This window comes from Lygodium microphyllum, chromosome 28, assembly GCF_053477565.2.
Source record: "Lygodium microphyllum isolate KBCC chromosome 28, Lygodium_microphyllum_v1.1.10, whole genome shotgun sequence".
In the NCBI taxonomy this organism is placed as follows: Eukaryota; Viridiplantae; Streptophyta; class Polypodiopsida; order Schizaeales; family Lygodiaceae; genus Lygodium; species Lygodium microphyllum.
Window position 1 is genome coordinate 117,083,002 of NC_141162.1, and position 11,712 is coordinate 117,094,713.

Consider the following 11,712-nt stretch of genomic DNA (forward strand, 5'->3'; position numbering starts at 1 on the left):
TGGGGGTCCGGGGGCAGCGCCCTCGGCCCGATGGTAAAGGGAATATTCCCTGGAATATTCCCTGGCCGACTAGTGGAGGCTCATATGGTAGGTCGGTCAGCAGGCCGACCTAACGACCTTCGCGGGCTATAAAAGCTAAACCCCTTCGCAGCCATCTTACACTCATCTTTCACCCAGTCAGAGTTGTTGTTCCAGCTAGCCTTAAGCTCTTCACCTATCTTCTGTCTAGATCGCCATCTAAGCTTCATTTAGTGGAAGCGCACGGGTGGACAGAGCCATCTTTGTATCAGTTGTTTGGAGTTAAAGAATTTTACTGATTGTCCTCTTATCTGTTGTGTACTCTCTATTTTTTTTCTCAGATTCTGTTCGCTGCGCCGTGTAATATTTTACAAAGCAAAGTGGTAGACATGTCTTCAGAATCTTCAAATGGATTCATTGATTTCTCTTTGGTGTAGGTAGCTCCATTTCCTTCTGTAGGTAGAGTAAGAACATCTTCTATGTCATGTAAATAAGCAACACAAGTCATGTTACTCTTCATGAAGTGTATCCACATAGAAATCTTCCTGATTTTCATTGATATGACCAAGAATCAGCTTCAAATGTGAGATAAATCAGTAAGAGTGTTGTACTCAAGTGTATCAAAGGATACAAGAAGAATAGTGTCAAATAACACTTGATAAGTATCAATAGATACTGTTCTTGATGAGCCTGATGTTGATGCTCGATCTTCTTGAACCTTCTTCTTGTTGATTTTGATGTTTTGATTTCTTGCTGAAGACTGAGTTTTGGAGTAGATCAGAGTAGCAAAACCTTCAGTTGAGTGAGAAGAGTGAGAAGTATGAGTTGGAAGAGGAGCTTGATGTGGTTGTTGCTTGAGCTGCTTGATTTCTTCAACTCTTTCAAATCTTCCAAGCACATATCTCCCCTCCTTGATGTGATTTGATGAGTAATCCTTGTTAGAATCTTTAGTGTTTAGTCAGATCTGAGTGGCAAGAGCTTTGTTTGAGTCATGAGGAGAGAGAAACTGATGAATTTCTGAGCTTGAAGCTCAAAGCTATGGCTGCTTGAGTTTAGGGTTCCTAGATCTGACTGTTCTTTTCACTGTAGCAGCACGCAGGAGTAAAATTTTTAAGAGCCCTCTTAGCTGGAGTTGGCCCACTGTATGGCCTACTAAAGACCCATAAAAGCCCCTTCAATGGCTACCCTTATGCCGAGCTACAGCAGGTCGTTTAGGTAGCTGTGAAAAACTGCGCCAGATTGGGGAGATCAGCAATGGCAAGCCGTACGGCACACAATGTTGACGTTTTTCATGCTGGGAAGTTGCCCTAGAAATGTAGAGGATATTCCCAGAAGAAAGCGTAAGGAGATAAGGTCTGTAGAGGAAGATATGGAGGCTCCAAGTACTACAGGTCCAGTTTGGCTATGGTAGACACAGGGCAGAGATTGAGAAAATTGTCAATGCTGAAGCTATGCTTGCCCAAAGTCAGTGACTGATGTGTCAAGAAGAAGCTCTGGAAGCAGGGGAACACTTTCCCAGAAGGAAGAAAGTGAAGATATGCCCTGTAAGTGGAGATCCAGCTCCTCCAACAGAGGTAGGTTGCAAGTTGGCTATGGCTGCCAAGGGGTAGAGAGTGAAAATGGAGTTGGAGATGAAGTCAAACACTTGAGCTGAGCTGGATAGAGATTATGAGAGACTGAGAGAGTAGAGAGAGGACGTGAAACATGCTAAGCCATGCTCAGCTACGCTCTGATACCATGTGAGAAATGCGGGATCTAGAGCATGGCAAAGGCGGAAGCTATGGAGGATGGAAGATGAAGATACTACTCATGTTGATATTGACAAAGAAGACAACTGTTACACAAGTGAATTAGGTTTCAAGATTGAGACTTGAACTCATAAACACAATCTTGTGTAGGACTGACAATGACACAGAGACTTGACACAAAGAGACAAGTACTATTGCATTATTATCATATGAAAGTGATAGTCAAGTACATCATTATATAGGATTGCTTGGTAGCACATTTCATCACTGTGCCTATGGGATCTGTCTCTCTTCCTAGAATGAACTACATCTTCCTAGCCTAGTTGTTCCATACAAAGGGGCATACATAGGGTGTGATTGGCAGATTCTCAACAGCAAGAACATCTTGACGAGTACTATGACAGGCTCCTGCATGAACACATGTGACTTATCTCTGATGAGGAAGCTGGCGAACTACGCTTAACTGTAAAATTCAATGATGTGCTCTGCCAACCAAATCTCTTAGGAATAGAGCAACTAAAGCGACAATCAGAGGGTCAAGGTCAATTTGAGAAACGTCGGTTTGAAAATCATGTTGCAATGGCCGAACTAGGACCCCAAATCATGACAGACTCAGAAGATCGATTGGCTAAATGGCGGTCTCAAGAGACCCAACCTATGTAGCGCCAACTTCCTTTAGTCAAGTATCATGGTTAAAGGGGCAGGATCCCCACCTGTATACACTTTTCTTACCTATTGCTAATATATGCCACGTCTTTAACAAGCACCAGAATATGCATCGCAATCAGCATCATAGGATTTTGATAAAGTAACATCGTGACATGATTACATCTGTTCGTTGTACTTAATGCATGTGACTTGCATATACTCTCATGAAGTGAAAAGTGGATGCATGACGACGCAGGTCTTCGTGCGAACATATTCAATGCCTAAGTCACCGCAAGACCACCAACCTCACAAAGAACCACGACAAAGCCATGTTGTCGAAAGCAAAAATCACCCTTGCGAGTGCTCACGTCGCATGACCCAAAGCATGATCTTAACCACTTCCTCTTTCTGGGTTACACTCTACGATGGGCACTCACGACAACTGTTACCCCAATTGTACCAACATCGCACGTTCCAAAGAGAGTTGCAATATCTCAAGTGTATCTCCCCATCTCAACGACTACTTCTCAAACAACGAGGCTAGGGCACAATCATCACTGTAATATCCATTTCTTGAGCCTTTGAAGCTTGCCATTTTCCAATCCATTGAAAGGCTAATAGTCTCAACATATTGCAATGGTTGTATTCATGCAAGTCCAAAAAAAAAGAAAGAAAGAAAGAAAGAAAGAAAGAAAGAAAGAAAAAAGAACAAGAAAAAGAAATGAAGAAAAAGAAAAAGAAAGAAAAGAATGAAAAGATACGAAGCACCTACGATCATAGCACAGCACCTAGGGGTCCTCAAATTCGGTACGTCCAGTGGCCTTGGTTGGCTGGCTCCGTCCCTAGTCCCCTAGCCCTTTAGCATCACCCACAATTGTTCAGGGCACATCAAGGGCAGGATATACCTAGGGAGCTTGTCCTGCCTATGGTTAGACCTATCACCCTCACCCATTCGCACGATTCTCTCTTGCACTCTGCCTTAATACCATTGCAATCACTTGTGGTAAGCACAGCATGAATGACCATGAAAAGTACACCGTCCTCATCAAGCAAGTCCAATAGCTCCCAGCTACTGAAAGTGTGGTGTCCTTGTGGTTCAATTATGCTATGTCGTGCAGTCACAATACAAAGGATGTCTCATACACCTTCACGTGTACTTCTTCTCAACATGGACAACTTTGCTTCATCCGCACATTGTTACGAGAAACCAGCCCACGATCTTCTAACTACGTAATATCTAAGTATGCACGAGCACTCACAATATTTGCACCAAAATATATACACAGTTTGGGTCCTCAAGTCCAGGACAATACTCTCAGCTTGCTTAGAGTTTGACCTGTCTCCCAAACTAATTGAACCATGTCTTATGCACAATAGAGAAGACTAGCACTACCCCTAGGAAGAGACCACCTATGAGAGGTTTTCAATTGCAGGTATTGAAGACTCCAATGAAAGTGTCGTTCGCTCTTCATTGACATCCAACTCTGAATTCTTATCCTTTATTGTCTTGCAAGCCTGCCAAGAATCATCACGTGCAGAATCCCCAACAAAGCAACACTTGTGCTCGCCATTAGTGCAATCCCCAATAAAGAACAGCCCTACCACCAACTCCAATAACCCTACCACCAGCCACCTAGGCCACCAACATGCCCCCAATGACCTTCCTCCACACCACCACCAACACTCCTCCACGGAAACCACCGAAGTCCCTTTCACCCACGTTTTTAGTGCATGCCAAAGCCTGCTACCTATGAAGGTGAGTGCCATGGGACTGGCACTCATCTAGGAGGGGGGTAATGTTAACCCTTAAACGAACAAAGGTAGAAAATCCGGAAAAGCTGAAGCAGAAAGATAAGGCCAAGGCAAAAGTGAAACGGAAGACAAAGGTGTGCCAAGAAAAATATGGAAACACAAGAAGTGCAGAAAAGTCCTAAATAAAGAAAAAAGGCACACAAGAAAAAGCGCAAGTCAATACTTTTGTAAAAAAAAGCGCAAGGCACACCATGATTTATTTTAAGAGTTCCCGACTCTCACCCATGCAATTTGTAAAGGTAGATGGGCGGTAGGAAGGAAGCTAGGAATATAGGAGGACAATGGGAAAAAGGGCCTAGGCCATGGCCGGCCATGTAAAAAAGGGGATAAGGAGATGACCGCCCAAAAGGGATTTAGGATTTTGTATATAAAGTTGAAAAGTGAATGAGAAGCTCATTCTTGTGTGAAAAGTGAATGAGAAGCTCATTCTTGTGTGTGGCCAAAGGTGGGTCTCCTCTTCTTCTTCTTCTTCTTCTTCTTCTTCTTATTCTTCTTCTTCTTCTTGTTGCTTGCTTGCTTGAGCTTGTGCTTGAGAGAGGGAGTGTGAGAGTGTGAGGGAGGGAGTGTGTGAGGGTGAGGGACTAGGGAGGAGAAGCTCTCCATCTTCCCCTCTCTTCTTCTCTTCTCTTCTCTTCTCTTCTCTTGCTCGTGGCTATGGAGCTTGGAGCGTGGAGCTTGAGGATGGAGCTTGCTTGAAGCTTGGACTTGGATCGTGGAGCTATCGGAGTACGCGGGAGAGGAGGTAACTCGATCGACATGGAGGTAAGCTCACTACACGTGTAGATATGAATGGCGTGTCGGCTATGTGAGAGGTAGCCATTAGTGCTCGGCTTGGAACACTTGAAACAATAAGCGGTCTGCGGGTCTTGGCGGTTGAGAGAAAGATCCCATAGTCCATATGTCATAGGTTAGGATATTGTAATTTTCTCCTTTTTCTCAGTGAGAACTTCAATGACATGCTCTCATTTCATAATCACTTGAGATAGGCATGTGCTATCACTTTCTCATCTCTTCGAGGCCAATGTTGTGGCATTAACCTTTTGAACTCAAATGTTGCATCCTATAGGATCATTTTGGTTACTATCAGATGCTTGGTGTTTAGGAAAAACATGATATATATGAGCAATGACACACTCATTGCTTCTTAAGTATACCTAAATTTTTTATGAAGGTTCTTGTTTTTTGAGGCGGTCATTTGACTTGTACCTTGGCTGGTGACAATTCCAACACTCAACCTTTTGACATGTAGCTTGGTTGGTGACAATGTGAATGCTCAACCATTTGTCTTGAGCAATTTACTAGTTTTTCTCTTCTACAACCTTGCATCATGGTTGGAATAGGGTAGTGATCCATAAGGACTATGTTACCTTCTCCGTCATATATCACATAGAGGTTGATATACTCATATTCCTTAATTGACTTCTCTATACAATGGACTTGTGTGTCACTCAAAGGGTGAGTGAAAACTAGGGATAGGGGTCATGGTATGCTAGAAAGGTTGCATGGCTGGTTTTGGCTTTGTGGGGTTAGGAAGGCTAGCTTATAGAGGCCTAGGATATTAGGTTGCCTTATTCTATTGTGGGTACGCATCATTGTGGTGCGGATTTGTATAGAACATGTGTTTAGGGGCTTTGGTAGTAGATTGCCTCATGTTTGAGGTGTCCACTATTTGAACACACTCATGGCGGTCACGAGTATTTAGATGATGCACGATCACCTCTAGAGTACACATGGTGGATGTTTTGATAGTAAGGTTGTGGTTGGTTCAAGGTGTTAGTGAGCTTGGCTAACTTTGTCTATTTCTACTTAAAAGCGGTGAGAAAGTCCTAGGTCATGCTGAGTTCTAAGTTGTTTCTTATGGGTATGACATCTTTCCCTAGTTTATTTTTCTTATCCATGTTCCTCTCTCTATGTAAATCATGAATTTTCATGATCCAGTGGCCATGGATTCATAAATTTTATCATCTCAAATTTGTTTCATAAAGGTGTTAGTTAGGGCCTTGGAATTGGGTCTTTTAGTAGTGGAAATTCATGTGTCTAAGCTTGAGACCTTGGAGACATAGTCCTATATAATATGTCCTCCTTATGCTCTAGGTTCATGAGTTGTATGACAAGATTGTCCCTATGTCTTGATTTTGCAAAACACTTGGTGAACATGTCCTTGAGGAGAGATAAGTGAGACTCCTAAATAGTGTTCATCCCAATAAACTAAGTTCTCCCCTTGTTTCCTAAGCAAAGTCTGAAGGCTTGTGCCTTCTTTGAGTCTAACATGAGATTATTAGCCTTGCATACCTACTCAAATTCCTTTATGAAGATGCAAGGGTCATCCCCCTATTGTATATATTTCTCTATTTGCTTAATAATTAAGGGAATTTTTGCTTGATCCTTGGAACCAAGTGTGACACCTAGTCCTATGAGTAACGAATTGGCCACATGGGTTTCAATATGGAGAGCATAAAGAGTTGTTAAGTAGCCTCCTCTACATGAGATTACTAATCGAGTTGCTTGAAGATCACGTGAGAGTAGCATTTTGTAGCAACCTCTTGATATTATCTATGTATTGCTACGTGCTTTCCTTCTCGTGTTGGGTGGCTATGGTTAGGTCCATTAGTTTATCAAGCATTTCCTTGCTCTATCTAATCAAGGTTTGAAACTACTACTCTATATCTAAATGATAACGTGCTAATGTCCATTTTGGTCATAGCTCAAAAGCTACCTGATGCATTGCTCAATTGCCCAAGCAAATCCTTCAATAGTCATCCCTTCTCCCTTGTGGTTAGTGATTTTTATTACAAGGTTTTGTGTCCATGGTTCTTTTTAGGTTGGTTTAGATTCTTATGGGTATTTTACTAGTTTCATATATCATTCATATTTTCAATCAATCTCTTTAATTCAAACAATTTTTGTTGAAGTTTTCATGCTCAAACACACTTTCTCTTTCCAAAAGAAAGACATGTTCAAAAGTAATTAATGTGTGTTTATGCACAAACATGCTTTCTCTTTTCCAAACCAATATTCTTTGGCACTCTTGTTATGATATGGTGGCCCTATGTGCAGCTTTGATACACAACTCCTAGGGCCTTATGGTTGTATAGCCTAGCCCTAATGTGATTGCATGAGTTGATGGTACAATTCTAGATGATGATGAGCTTAAGGCATGAAAACATGTGTAGGTCTTGAGTGCAACCTTAATCTAACAACTAACTATGCATTGAGTTAGGTGGTCCTGTGGTTAATACAAATGAAATTCAACACACTAAAGAATGAGGCTCATGATGATATTGGATGGTCATGAATTTATGCCTTGAGGCCACTTGAGTCCTAAGTCTCCTTAGTAGAATTGAGACCTTGTCTCACCATCATAGAGGAACTTAAGAAAGGTTATTGGGGTATGAAGCTCTTGAGATTTTTAATTTGATATGTTGCACAATGCCTTAAGGTAAAATGTGCCTTGATGTTTAGATTTTAGTGTGATGACATTGTGATAATTGTCAAGATTGTGGGAGAGAAGGAAGGAGTCTCACTTGTAGCTTTCTTGATTGCACAATGGGGGAATACACACAAAGGTGGAGGCTGAAAACTATTTTTCTCTTCTTAGTTGTGTAAGCCAAAAGAACTCTCGTACATAGAAATAGAAGAACCCTATATATGGGTCTCAAACCAAACTCAACTAAATAAGGTGGCATACTAACTGAGCCACAAACTAGAGTAGATAAGGATAGCTATCATCTAGCTATTATTCATGGGCGGTGTACCAACCGCATCTGCAATGACAAGTTGGTGACATAAATACACAACGGTTACCCTGGCGTATCACGAGTGGAGCTCGATATCTCAACACTCCCCCTCGAGTTCAATCCCAATTCCTGCACACCAAGCAGGTCTCTGAACTTGCACAGCTTCTCTGCGCCCAATGCCTTCATGAATATGTCAGCTACCTGATCCTCTTTGCTGACATAAACTAGATCAATAAGACCTAGTAAAACCCTCTCCCGCACATAGTGATAATGCATCTCAATGTGCTTTGTTCTAGCATGATAGACTGGGTTATTTGCCAAGTGTATACTACTCATGTTGTCACAATAAATGACAACTGGCCCATCTGTAGGCTGATGCATATCATAAAGTAGCTTATGCAACCAAGCTACCTCACATGCAGCCATTGCTGCACCCCTGTACTCGGCCTCTGTGCTCAACAAGGCAACTGTAGGCTATTTTTTGCTGCTCCAAGTGACTGCAGCACTCCCAAAAGAGAACACATATCCACTAGTAGATCATCTATCAGAAATGCTATCAGCCCAATCAACATCAGTGTATCCATGCAACTGTATTTGAACCCCAATCTCATAAAATAGTCCATACTGCAATGTGTACTTCACATACCTGAGTATGTGTCTAGCCGCATCCAAATGCAATTTTCTTGGAGCCTGCATAAACTGACTTACCAATCCAACAGCATAGCTCAAATCTGGCCTGGTAATAGTCATATAAATCAAGCTTCCTACTATGCGTCTGTACATAGTAGGGTCTTCTAGAAGCTCACCTACATCTGTGCTCAGCTTCACATTCTGCTCCAAAGGAACTGAAATAGGCTTACAGCCTGTCATCCCATATTTGGACAGCATGTCCAATCCATACTGCCTCTGCAAGAGCTGTATCCCACTTGGTGATCTAATCACCTTAATGCCCAAGAAATAACGCAGCTCTCTCAAATCCTTCATCTCAAACTTTTGCTTCAATAGCATTTTCACATGAAGGATATCTTCATCACTGTCACCTGTCATAATCAAATCATCAACATAAATGACAAGCAGCATAATACATTTCTCTGTTTTTCTCACATAAAGTGAGAAATCTGCCTTGGAAATCTGAAAGCCAATAGTGACAAGATACTGTCCTATCTTGTCAGACCATGCTCTAGGTGCTTGCTTCAAGCCATACAAGGCTTTCTTCAACCTGCAAACAAACTCAGGATGAACAGCATGCACATAACCTGGTGGCTGCTCCATATAGACCTCTTCTTGCAAATCACCATGCAAGAAGGCATTCTTTACATCCATATGATGTAAAGACTATCCCTTTGATGCAGCCATAGCAATGACTGCTCTTACGGTTGCCATCCTTGCAACCAGACTAAATGTTTCTTCATAATCAATGCCATATGTTTGTGCATACCCCTTGACTACTAATCTTGCCTTGTATCTATTCACAGAACCATCTGCATTGTGCTTCACCTTATAAATCCACTTACAGCCAATTGCATTCTTACATTTAGGCAAAGATACCAACTCCCATATAGCATTTGCTTCCAAGGCATCCATTTCTTCATCCATGGCTTTCTTCCATTTTTCTTTTCCCATGGCTTGCTCAAAAGAAGTGGGTTCTGGTTCCTGTATCACTTTGACCATATATGCATAGTGGATGGCTGTAAATCCATCATATTTCAACCTATCCACAGGATACCTAGCTCTGGTAGACCTACGCAAAGTAGGCTCACTTCTAGATGCTCTCAAAACATCCCTGGTCTTCCTTACTCCAGGTGTAACAATAGAGGGGATACCCAACTCATCATCAATGCTCTGTTCTGAGCCACTGGATTCACCATCCACATAAGACTGACCTGCATTCACATCAAACATGGGCTGATCTACATTCTCTTTTCCTTTTCGTGAAACCTGCATATCACTATCTGCATTGCTTTGAGAAGATTCTCCTGATCTCAATTTGCCTGTCCATGGTGAAGAATGTGAACCACTGCTAGAGGACACTCCAGGTCTACTAATATTTTGTGACTGCTACTGTGAATTCTGTGCAGCATTACCATTTTGTGCATCTACATCATCAATCATATTTACTAGTTTATACCAGCTACTCATCTCATCAAAAACATCTCTGCTCACTGTAAACTTACGAGTAGAAGGGTTATAGCATCTATACCCTTTCTGCATGTGCAGAGAGTAACCAATAAAGATGCACTTCTCAGCTTTTGGATCCAACTTGGATCTCAATTTATCTGGCACATGAACATAGGCAATGCAACCAAAGATTTTCAAATGAGAAATATTTGGTTTCCTACCAGTATACCTCTCCTCTAGAGTCATTCCATGTATTGCTGCAGTGGGAGTCTTGTTCATTATGTAGACTGCTGTAGCAACTGCTTCAGCCTAATAAAAATCTGGTAGGTCTTTTTCATTGAGCATGGCACGAGATACCTCTCCAATATGCCTGTTTTTTCTTTCTGCAATTCCATTTTGCTGTGGGATATGACTGCATGAATATTACTTCTTTATTCCATGCTCCTGCAAGAACCTTGCAAACTCATTTGAGAGGTACTCTCCCCCTCCATCTGACCTTAGGCATTTTATTTGCAGGTCTGTTTCTTTTTCAACCATAGCTTTAAGAGTTTTGAAATGCCCAAAAACTTCACTTTTCTTTTTCATAAAATACACCCAAACTTTTTAGCTATAGTCATCAATAAAAGTGACAAAATAATGACAGCCTCCAAGAGATGCAGCTTTAGTAGTCCACACATCAGAGTGGATTAATTCTAATGGCTTCTTACTCTCTTGAACATGTCTAGGAAATGGTTTCCTTGCCTGTTTTCCAAACTGACAGGCTTCACATACCTTATGCATTTCTGCAACCTTGAATTTAGGCAATCCTGCAATAATATTTTGGGCCTACATTGATTTAAGTCGCTGTACATTAACATGACCAATGCGTTTATGCCAGATATCAATATCTGCAACTACACCGGTCCCATGTGCAAACATTGCTGTACTCAATTCAGACATGTCTGCATCCAATGTAAACATTCTGCCCTTCTTCTTTCCTTTTGCTATCAAGCGCCCTTTATTTTTCATATCCTCAACAAAGCATCCATGAGGATTAAATCTGACCTGCAAGCCCTGCTCAACCATTTGACCAACAGAAACCAGATTCTTGGTGATATTCGGGACATGAAATACATCGAATATGTATTTCTTTTTCCCATCCTGCATAGACAAAGGAATTTTTCCAATCTGCACAATAGGATGTGCAGTATCATCACCAGTCTCCACAAATCCTGGTTTTTCCATTTTCCTTGCATCCTCCATCCATTCTGCATGGCCTGTCATGTGGTTTGATGCACCTGAGTCAACATACCATACATCGTTGCTTTCTTCTACACTTGTTACACAATTGTTCATGTGCTGCACCATAAACAAATGCTCATTTCTGTCATCACCTTGTCTACTAGAAGATGCATAATTTTTTTGTTGCAGTTTTCCATTCATGATGTCATTCTGCTTTTTATAGCAGTCTTTAGCCATAGACCCATTTTACCACAGTAGTAGCATTTAACATTGCTGTTTGCATTTTGCCCTCTTTGCCATCCACCATGATCTCTTTGGCTCCCCCTGTCTCTAGAGTTACCACGTCCTCCTCCATAGGATTGGTTTTCTTGAGTTTGCTGCATATTCTGATTTCTACCATGGCCTCCAGA